Source organism: Nannospalax galili, unplaced genomic scaffold, assembly GCF_000622305.1.
Source record: "Nannospalax galili isolate Female #2095 unplaced genomic scaffold, S.galili_v1.0 scaffold1533, whole genome shotgun sequence".
In the NCBI taxonomy this organism is placed as follows: domain Eukaryota; kingdom Metazoa; phylum Chordata; class Mammalia; order Rodentia; family Spalacidae; genus Nannospalax; species Nannospalax galili.
In genome coordinates, this window is record NW_008333397.1 from 29,475 (window position 1) to 40,211 (window position 10,737).

A 10,737-nucleotide genomic window follows, 5' to 3' on the forward strand; every position below is an offset into this window, starting at 1 on the left:
CAGAGTCTGTCTGGCTACCCAGACAGAGCCACATGGCTTGCAGCACCGAGATTACCCTGGAGTCAATAACCAGGTGTATTCAGAACTTTCTGATGGGCCTAGTACCCTGCCTGTCTCCTCCTCCCCTCCTTGTTTTTTTGCTTCTGGGGCTAGCCATGTAGTCCAGGCTGAACTTTAACTTTTAATCTTTCTGCCTCAGCCTTGTGAGTGCTGGGGTTATAGGTACACTACCACACCCAGCTTTCATCCCATCATTTCATTTTCTAGTACTTATACCTGATATAATGTTGGTCCGTGTCTCAGAACAAAGTGCCCCAGATAACAAGATAATCCTCATGTTAAGCCATAGTTGAAAACTGCCTAGTTAAAAAAATGGAGGTGGGGCTTCCTGCCAGCTATTCACATTTTTTCTTTCATTCTCATCACTTAGTTATCAGTGGGTGCCCCCTCAATCCTCTTCCCCACCTTTGATTTCCCTAGCTTGCCTGCTCCACTCCCTGTTCTCAAGCTCCCCCCTCCCCAATTCCCTGCTCCCTGATATAGTCTCTATAGCCTCACTGGGTGGAGTCCTGAGCACTGGAGGAGTTGTGGGTAAAGCAGCTTCACTTTGCTGGTCTCCATCCTCTAAGTGCACTTCTCCATGGTGATCTGAAACATGTGAAGGGAAGCCTGACTGCCACTGAGGTTGGCATAACACTTCACACTGTTTGCTGTGTGAAAGGCAGTGTGGCAAGAGCTTTACAAATATCAACTCGCTGGATCTTTGTGTAGCTCCATTTTACATATGGAAAATACAGGTATAGTCTCTTGCCCAAGGTCACATGGCTAATCAGCTATCACTGGGAATTTAACATAGGCAGAGGCTATGCTCTGAACCACCTTGCTGGGATAGGTGTGGGGAGCAGATCTGGAGCTGGGAAGAGTCTTTTACTACCTTTGGAACCAGCTTTGAATTTGTATTACAGGTTTTGTATTAGAGATTTCGCTGGATGGTTGTTGCTAGTTTTCTTACACTCTTTCCTTTAACATTTACCTTGAAACCCATTTAAAAATTTTGTTTTTCTTCTTTCCATAGGTGGTGTTTGGACACTAGACCATGTGCCTAGGTAGTTTTTCCTTTCTCCGCAGCTCTACTCCCCCAGCAACGCTCACCACACCCTTGTTTTGAGAACCTCACTAAGGTATGATGTCTAGGCTGACCTGAACTGGCCTTGAAGAGCTGAGTATGGATACAAAGGAGCTTTTTTGTTCCTTGGGTTTAGTTTTGATGGTAAAATACAACAAAATTTCCCAGTTTTAAATATACAGTGGCATTAAGTACATTCTCAATTGTGTAGGTATCCGGACCATCCGTCTTCCATACTGCAGCTCTGTTCCATCAAACAACAGCTCCGTCTCTCCTTCCTCTACACTCGGCAGCCATCATTCTACTTTCTGTGTATGAATTTGCCTGCTCTAGGGCTGTCATATAAGTGGGATAATTCAATATTTGCCTTATTGTATCTGGCTTATATCATTTAACGTAATGTTTTCAAAGTTTGTCCATATTGCAGTGTGTCAGAATCTCCCTCCCTCCCTCTGGCCTTCCTGCCCTCTTTCCCTCTCTCTCTTCCTCTCTCCCTCTCTCCCTTCCCTTAGTGATATGGATAGAACACAGGGATTTATGTATGCTAGGCAAGTACTCTATCACTGGGCTACATTCCCAACTGCCAACCTTTTTAAGACTTAATAATAATCCACTTATTTTGCATTTTGTTTATCTGTTCATCACCTGATTCTTGGGCATTGTGAATATTGCTACTGTCAACATGAATATGCAAATATCATTTTGTGTTTGTGTGTCTATGTGTCTGTCTGTTAAAGAGTGCATGTGTATGCAGGTGCCTACAGAAGCCAGAGGAGTGCATAGGATTTCCCTGAAGCTGGGGTTATAGGTAGTTAGCTGCCTGATGTGGGTGCTGGGAACTGAACTCTGGTCTTCTGGAAAGCAGGAAGCACTCTTAGTTGCTGAGCTACCTCTCTAGCGCCTAACCAGCAGTTCTTATTTTTTTGTTTGTCAATTATAATAATCCTGATGGGTGTAACCTTGGTGCTTATCTAGTTTAACCCACAGAGTCCACTAGGCCAAGGGACTATTGTCCTAAAACATACAAATGTAGAAAAAATAATAATTGGACAAAACCTCTGTGTTTCACCAGGTGTGGTGGTACACACCTTTAGTCCCAGCACTAGGAAGGCAGAGGCAGGCAGACCTCTGTGAGTTCAAGGCCAGCCTGGTCTACATAGTGAGTTCCAGGCCACCTGGGGCTACAGGGAGATTCTGTCTCAAAAAGAGCCCCCCCCCAAAAAAAAAGAAAAAAAACCCCTCTGTTTCATACTCAACAGTTAACAGTTTATGGCCAGTATTGTTTAATTTATATGCCCTCCCTGTTTTATGTTATTTTGAGGCAAATCTTTTCTCTCTAAGCATTTCACTGTGTCTTTTAAACAATGAGAAAGGCTGGGGCTAGAGAGATAGCTCATCAGTCAAGGGCTCTGGCTGCTCTTACAGAGGACCTGGGTTCAATTCCCAGCACCCACATGCCAGCTAACAATGGTCTCAAACTCCAATTCTAGGGATTTTATGCCCTCTTCTGACCTCCTTGGGCATTGTATGACACGGGTGCACTTACATACATGTGAACTATACATTCATACAACTAAAAAATTTAAAAAAATATATATTTTTTTGTCTTTTTGAGACAGGGTCTCCTTGTAGCCCCAGCTGTCCTGGAATTCACTATGTAGACCAGGCTTGCCTCGAACTCAGAAAGATCTGCTTCCCAAGTGCTGGGATTAAAGGCGTGCACCACCACGCCCAGCAATAATATTTTTTTAAAAGATGGAAGGTAGCTGGGCATACACATGCCTTTAGTCCCAGCACTTGGCAGGCAGATCCTGTGAGTTTGAGGTCAGCCTGATCTACATAGTGAGTTCCAGGCCAGCTGGGGCTACAGGGAGACCCTGTCTCAAACATCAAAAAAAAAAGTTTTTTTTTGGGGGGGGGCGGGGTTGCCTTTTTGAGACAGGGTCTCCCTGTAGCCACAGCTGGCCTGGAAGTCACTATGGAGACTAGGCTGGCCTCAAATCACAGAGATACACCTGCCTCTGCCTCTGTCTCTGTTTCCCCTAGTGCTGGAATCAAAGGCATACACTACCACAACTGACTTTGTTTTTTAAGACAGGGTTTTAAGGCGTTGCGGTAGTGGGCCTCAAACTCTTGGGCTCAAGGGATCCTCCTGTTTCAGGGAACTAGAGGTGTGTGCCTATGCATCTAGCTAACAAAAAACTGTTCCATTTTGTTTGATGATAGAAAGACAGGTAGTTGATTCCATATTCCCTGGGATCAATAAGGATGTTGCCGTGGACACTCTAGTGAACATAGCTGGCTGGATGTTGAGTCTAGAGTCATGCTGGGTTGTTGGTGAGAGGCTGCCTTGACTGCCAGCTTTCCTGCTGAAAGCCAGGGCTGAAGGCTGACTGCCTTAGGGCTGAGCAGTTATGGTGAGAGGCCACCCAGATCTCTGGAGAAAGGAGAGATGAAGAGGGTAGGTGGGAGGGAGGGAGGGAGGAAGATAACATCTCTGTTAGCAAGCACATGAGAAGGGAATGGGGGAGGAAGAGGAGAAAGGGAAGAGTACTGGCAGTTCCTAATGTCTCTGGTTTGATTTTACAGTGATGTGCATTCAGTAGAGACACTTCTGATTCTCAATTCTCATCATTTCTGACTGTTGTTAGGCAGTTTCTGCTGGGCAGTGGCAGTGAGCCATAGCTTCTGGTCAGCCATAAGATCACAAGGGTGAAGCACCCATGCCATACAGTGTATTGTGTGGCCAAACTTCGATGCTTTCTTAACCTGTTTTCTGTTGCTGTAACAGAATACCATAGACCAAGTCATATATAAACAATAGTTTATTTGGCTCATGGTTCTAGAGCCTGGGAAACCCAAGATCAAAGGGTCACCTCTGGTGAGGGGAGGGCCTTTGTACTATGTCAGATGGGTTAGTGGACATGTATGAGAGGTAGAAAACCTGGTTGAACTCAGTGTTTTTACTATAAGAATGGCTCCTGCCTTGTTAATTCATTCTGGAGAGCAGAACCCTTAGGGCCTAATTTCCTCTTAACTCCACCCCAGGCTACATGTGTTCTCAGACCTTTGGAGGTAGAGCAGGAGGATCAGGGGGCCCCTTGCTTAGGAGTGGAGGTTTGGTTCCCAGCAAATGTGAGGTTACTGGCTTCTTGCTTTAGTTTAAGGCCAGCCTGGCTACATGATTCTGTGTCATCCTCCTATCTCCCCAAACCCAGGAAAAAAATCAAACCCTATCTGTTAATGCTGTCACCATAGCCATTAAATTTCAGGATGTGTCTCTGGTCTAGGTGTGGTGGCTGACGCCTTTGATCCCAGCACTTGGGAGGCAGAGGCAGGCAGATCTCTTGAGTTCAAATAGGCCAGCCTGGTCTACATAGCAACTTCCAGGCCACAGGGAGACTCAGTTTCAAAAAGACCAATAATAAATAAATTAAATAAATAAATAAATAGTGTCTCTGATACATTCAAATCATATCAGTAGGCTATTTTGCATTTGCCATTGTGTGTGTATGGAGGAGAGGGGACAGTTTTCAGGAGTTGATCCTCTTTCCACCATCTGGGTCCTGAGGATCAAACTCAGAGGCCATCAGGTTTGGCGGCAAAGCACCTTAACCCGATCTTGTCATTCCCTGGGGTTTTTTCTTTGTTTTTTTGTTTGTTTGTTTGTTTGTTTTTGTTTTGGTCTTTTTGAGACAGGGTCTCCCTGAAGCTCCAGCTGGCTTGGGATTTACTATGTAGACCAGGCTGACTTCAAACTCACAGACATCTGCCTGCCTCTGCCTCTTGAGCGCTGGGATTAAAGGTATGGGCCACCAGGCCCAGTGCTAGGGCTTATATTGTTTTAATTTATGATATTTTCTTTTTTGGCCTTTTTTGAGACAGGGTCTCCCTGTAGCCCCAGCTGGCCTGGAACTCACTATGTAGACCAGGCTGACCTTGAACTCACAGAGATCTGCTTACCTCTGCCTCCCAGGTGCTGGGACTAAAGGCATGCACCACCACGTCCAACTCTATTTGATATTTTCAACTTAACAATGAATGAGTTGGGGGCAATATAACCCCATTGTAAGCTGAGGAACATCTGTTCATATGTCTGGAGGCTGGTGAGAAAGGGACAGTGGAATACCTGGGAGGGAAACTTCCTTAGACCCTTCCTTTACTAGTTCCTAACTTCTGTGGCAGCCACAGACATAGTCCAGACTAGCAACATGTTCCTTGTAACCCCACAAATGTTTCACATTTTATTTATTTATTTTTGTCTTTTTTGAGATAGGGTCTCCTTGTAGCCCCAACTGGCCTGGAACTCACTATATAGACCAGGCTGGCCTTGAACTCACAGAGATCTACGTGCCTCAGCCTCCCAAGTACTGGGATTAAAGGCATGTGCCAGCACACCTGACGTTTTAATTTTAAATCTTTGAGACTCTTGCTTGCTTGTGGTAGATGGAACTGGATAAGGGAGCTTCAGAACCACCAAACAATGACACCAGAGATGGGGTGGTGGTTCCATTGGTTTTGGGTTTGTTTTTTTTTTTTTCTTTCCTTTTTTCTTGTTTTTGAGACAGGGTCTCCCTATGGCCCCAGCTGTTCTGGAACTTGTTATAGAGACTAGGCTGGCCTTGGTCTCACAGAGATCTGTCTGCCTCCTGAGCAGTGGAATTAAAGACATGTGCCTCTGTGCCCAGAGTAGTACTTTGGAATGGCCACTTCTGCCCAGGAGTGGAGGCTTGGTTCCTAGCAAGTCTGAGGTCATTTGACTTCTTGTTTAAATTTGGGGGTCCCCATTACCAAGACATGGTGCTTTTGCAAAGTTCAGTAGGAAGGACCCAAGATGTGTGAACAAGGAGTACTATCCCCCTTTCTCTGGGTGTCTGGATATGCTTCTCATAAAGTAGAATGCCCAGGTAGTTCTGAGATCTGTTTGTAAGGCAAGGCAAAATGGATGCAGATTACAAACTATCAGATTTTATCAAAGTGCCCAGCTCTAGATGTTGCTGCCTAGCCCTAGTTTCTACTCAGCCAGATTTCAAGGCTGTATAATCGCTGCTTCCTCCACTGTTGTTCCTTTTTTTAATACAACAGCTTTATTGAGGAAAACTCACATGGTATGCAGTACCTTTAAGGTACATAATTCAGTGGGGTTTAGTTTGTTGATACAGCTGTATTCCCTTAAGATTCAGGCTAACCTGTGCCTATCCTCTGGTTCCCAGCTCCTGGTTCTTAAGAGCTAGCCTTCTAACTTCACGGGTGTCTCACTGATTCCACCTTAAGACACATGTCTTTATCATGGGACCTGGCCTGCATTTTTCCACTGATGAAATATTTGGATTTAATTAGCTCCTTCAGGAGCCCAGGATTCATAAACAAGGACTACTTCTGATAGGCCCCTTCCCACTAACAAGGCCATATGACCCCTGAAGATTTCTCTTTTAGGGGCTGGGTTGTAGGCAAGTAGTAAAGCATGTGTTTGGTGGCTGGCATGAGCTCCAAGAGTAGGGACTCGGCCTTCAGCTTTGTTTCCCATAAGCACCAGCTTTTGTAACCAATGGATAAACTTCCTCTCTGAGCCCTACTAAGTCAGAATCACTGTGACTGGGAGTGGGGCTGGGGGTTGTTGGGGGAGTCTGGGCATCTATGTTGAGCCACTCATATGTTGTTACTGTTATTTTTAACAGCCAGTAGCAGTCTGCAGCAGCACTTGGTTGGAAGCTGCTAGACCAGATAATTTTGGAAGTCCCATTTAGCTCCTGCGTCCTATGGACTCCTGTTGGAACGCCTTCCATAGAATTGTTTGGGGAGCTAGGATCTTTGGGCAGAAAAGGCATGTGGAGGTGGGGGTGGGAGAAAGACACCTTGGGCAGGGCAGGTAAGGTCAGGTGTATTACGCAGGTAATGAGAGGCAGATATCTAGGAATGGTTCTGGGAGTAGTTAAGAGAGGACAGCAGATGCCCCCTGCATACCCTCCCCTGAATTAGGAACCAGGTATTGTAGGTCCTAAAAATAGTAGCTCTGGAAAAATTCACAGACTGATGGGAAGGACTGATGAGAAAATTCTTGATTCCAGCCCACTGTGGGAGGAGCTCAGTAGAAAAAGGAAACCCCAGGTATCAGGAGAAAGTGGGGAAGGAGCAAGGTGGGGCAGAGGACTGTGCACTCAAGAGAAGGTATCCCAAAGGAAGGACTCTGGAGCTGAAGCTAGGGGCTAGTGACAGGCAGATTTAGGGCCTGGGGCCACGTGAGGCTGTGCTGCCAGGTATTCTATTCTACAGCTTTGGCCCTGAGACAGGTGTGAAGAAGGGTAAGAGAACATGGTGAGAATGAGGGGTAGCTGGAGGTGAGCAGAGGCCAGATCAGACTAGTGATCTCCATGAGGCCGAGAGTGCTTGGCTCTCTAGCTAAAGATAATGGGGATTTTGAGTGGGATATCTCTGACCCAATGTGTATTTTATAGCAATTATTCTGGCAAAATGTATATCCAAGGAGCTAGTGACAAGAAAAGACGACTGAAAATTTTTGCTTTGGGTCTTGCAAAGACCTTCTTACCTTCTGCTGAGACTTTCTGAGCTAGTTTTTGCTAATAGTTTGAACACCCGGTTCTCATGGAATGATTCAAAACGTGTGATTTTCTGAGGGTGGTCACTTGACCTATAAGCAAGTCTAGATTATGTTTAGGAGGACTGTGATATGTGTATGGAAGGATCTGCTTGTTTACCTTGGGAATTAATATTATGTAGAAATTTATTAGATGCACATGAATTTTCCAGCTGTTGTAGCCTTGTCTGTTCAAGGGCTCAGGGGTCCTTAAGGTTACATTAATTTTACATTTTAATCAAGGCCTGCCAGAAGTCTTCGCAAAGACAATTGTTGACAACACGGGTGAAAGCAGTTCCTATGGTTCACGATTCCTTATTTTTCCAGCCCTACCATTCCTAGGCTTTGTTCTAGGTTCACCCCCCCCCCAATTTGTAGGCTTCCCACCCCCATTTCCTTTAGTTAGTGTTTTGCTGTTTTCCTTTTAATACCATCCATGGAAGCAATGTCTCTGTGACCATTCTTCTTGCCAGAGTCCAGGCTAAAGCTTCTTCGGGTCTTGGGAGCAGTGACTGGCTCTTGAGCTAACTTGCTCATTCTGTCTTCTCCCATGCCTAACTTCCATTCCAGGTACAGAAGTTCTTCTACCTTGCCCCTACCTCTGGTTTTAGCTTCTACTAAATAACAACTTTTCTTATCCCCTCCCCTCTCATCTCTCCTCTTTCTTTAAATCTTTCTCCTTTTTGTCTTAGCTGTGACTCACTTGGCATTCCTGCACCTTCATAGCTTAAAGGGTTTTTTGTTCTATTTTATTTTGAATATATAGCCTCATTCTGGTGGGAGATCTCTGAGATCAAGGCCAACCTGGTCCAGGCTAGCTGGGGCTACAGGGAGATTCTGTCTCAAAAAGACTAAATAAATAAACAAATAAATAAATAAATGGTCTCACTACATAGCCCTGGCTGTCTTAGAATTCACAGAGATCCACCTGCCTCTGACCCCCTGAGTACTGGGATTAAGGGTATAGGCCACCAATCCCAACTCAAGTTACTTTGCTATCCCCTAGGATGCCCTTCTTTTTCTTTTTTTTTTTTTTTTTTTTTTTTTTTTTTTTTTGTCTTTGAGACAGGGTCTCCCTGTAGCCCCAGCTGGTGGTCTCGAACTCACAGAGATCCGCCTGCCTCTGCCTCCCGAGTGCTGGGATTACAGGGGTGCGCCACCACACCCGGCTGTTTAAAAATTCTTAACCATGGCACTGAAGAGATGGCTCAGCAGTTAAGAGTACTGACTACTCCTGCAGAGGACCTGGATTCGATTCCCAGCACCCACATGGTAGTTAACAACCGTCCATAATGCCAGTTCCAGGGAATCCAATGCCGTCTTCTGACCTCTGTGTTGCACTGCATGGCATACTTATACATACATGCCGGCAGTACACTCAAATACATAAAAATAAATAAAATATTTTAAAAAATTCTTAACCATTATAAGCAATTATTGAGTATGGATGATGTCAGTATGCAAGCAGATCAGTTACCTCAGAGACAGAGTTAAGAGTTCAACAAATTTTGCCTCCCTGTCTCTCCTTCTCCGTGACTCCCTGCCTCCCTCCCTGCCTGCCTGCCTGCCTGTCAACCAGCTGGCCCCAGTCCAAATATCATGGCAAGATTTGAAGAAAACTCATTTTTATGGTCTCACAGTACAATGTTCCTAACTCATGCTGTTTTTTCCTTTCCTGTGTCAGTCTGCAGCTGTTGTGGGCTTCTCTGTCCTGTTTGATAGAACATAATGAATAAATGGAGGTCAGGCTTTTCTTAATGCTTTTGAAGTGCCTCTGCCTCCCTGATATCCTATTGCTTTTATTACATTTATTTAGTGTTCGTGCACACTCTGTGTGTGTGTGTGTGTGTGTGTGTGTGTGTGTGTGTATGTGCATGTGCTCATGCATGCATTCCATGGCATGTCTGTGGAGGTCATAGGACACAATTTGGAGTTGGTTCTCTCCTACCATGTGGGTCCCAGAGCTCCAACTCAGATCATCAGGCTTAGTGGCAAAGTGTCTTTATCAGCTGAATCTCATTGCTACTCCCTCCCCCAATCTGTTTTATAACTCTGCTCTCATTTCTCAGGATCTCTTCCTGGTCTTTTTTTTTTTTTTTTTTCCTTCTCCTTCCCCTTTCCTTCCTTTTGTTATAGCAAGCACTGGAGATTGAACCTAGGACATTGCAGGTGCTAGGCAGATGCTTAACCAGTCCAACCTCTGTGTCTATTTTTTTTATTTTGAGACAAAGTCTTGCTAAGTTGACCAGGTAGGCCTTGAGCTTATAATGAAATAAGCAATGTTATATTTTAAGGGAACAGTATAAAATGATGCCCAGGCCTCTTTATTGAACAGCTTGATTAACCTTATTATTCTAAAAATAAAATTTTGTTGATACTGTTTTATGGTGCTAGAGATTGAACTCAGGGCCTAGCAAATGCTAGGCAAGCATTCTGCTATTGAGCTGGAAGTTGTCTTTAAACTCTCATTTTGCTTTGAAACAGCTTTAAAACCATTTTCAAATGTGAAAGTTTTACTCTGTTGCTTCAACAAAATTTATTGAGTACCCAGTGTGGAATGCAGTGAAAATAAGCCAGATAAGCCTCTTCTTTATGGAGCCTACACTTAGCTTTCTCTGCTAGATTATTGTTTCCAAAATATTTTGAATATGAGACCCCTTTTAAAAATCATTTTCAAAAGCCAAGCATGGTAGCACACACCTTTAATCCCAGCACTCTGGAGGCAGAGGCAGGTGGACCTCTATGAGTTCAAGGCCAGCCTGGTCTACATAGTGAGTTCCAGGCCAGCTGGGGCTACAGGGAGACCTTATCTCAAAAAAACTAAAAATCATCTCAAGGTGTGAGATACTTCAGGGTGATCTTCTGCCAAACACTCTGCTTTATGAGCAATTGGTCCTAGGCTTCTGTTTATGATCTCTTTCCTGGGGTGTCCCCAGGCAAGGTCCATAGATCTTCCCAACTTTGGCTACTGTGTTCAAGTTGCAGATATCAGTCTATGCTGAAGCTTTTTTTTTTT

At 44.6% G+C, this 10,737-nt stretch overlaps 1 protein-coding gene across 1 annotated transcript in view; it reads left to right on the forward strand.

Annotated features, from left to right (window-relative positions):
- Nucleotides 1-1,075: 1,075 nt before the first annotated feature.
- Znf592 (zinc finger protein 592) overlaps nucleotides 1,076-10,737 on the forward strand; it is a 35,735-nt gene continuing 26,073 nt past the window's right edge. Inside the window, exon 1 of the mRNA XM_008828170.2 lies at nucleotides 1,076-1,181. The gene's annotated coding sequence lies outside the window, so the exon portion shown is untranslated. The remainder of the gene's footprint in view (nucleotides 1,182-10,737) is intronic.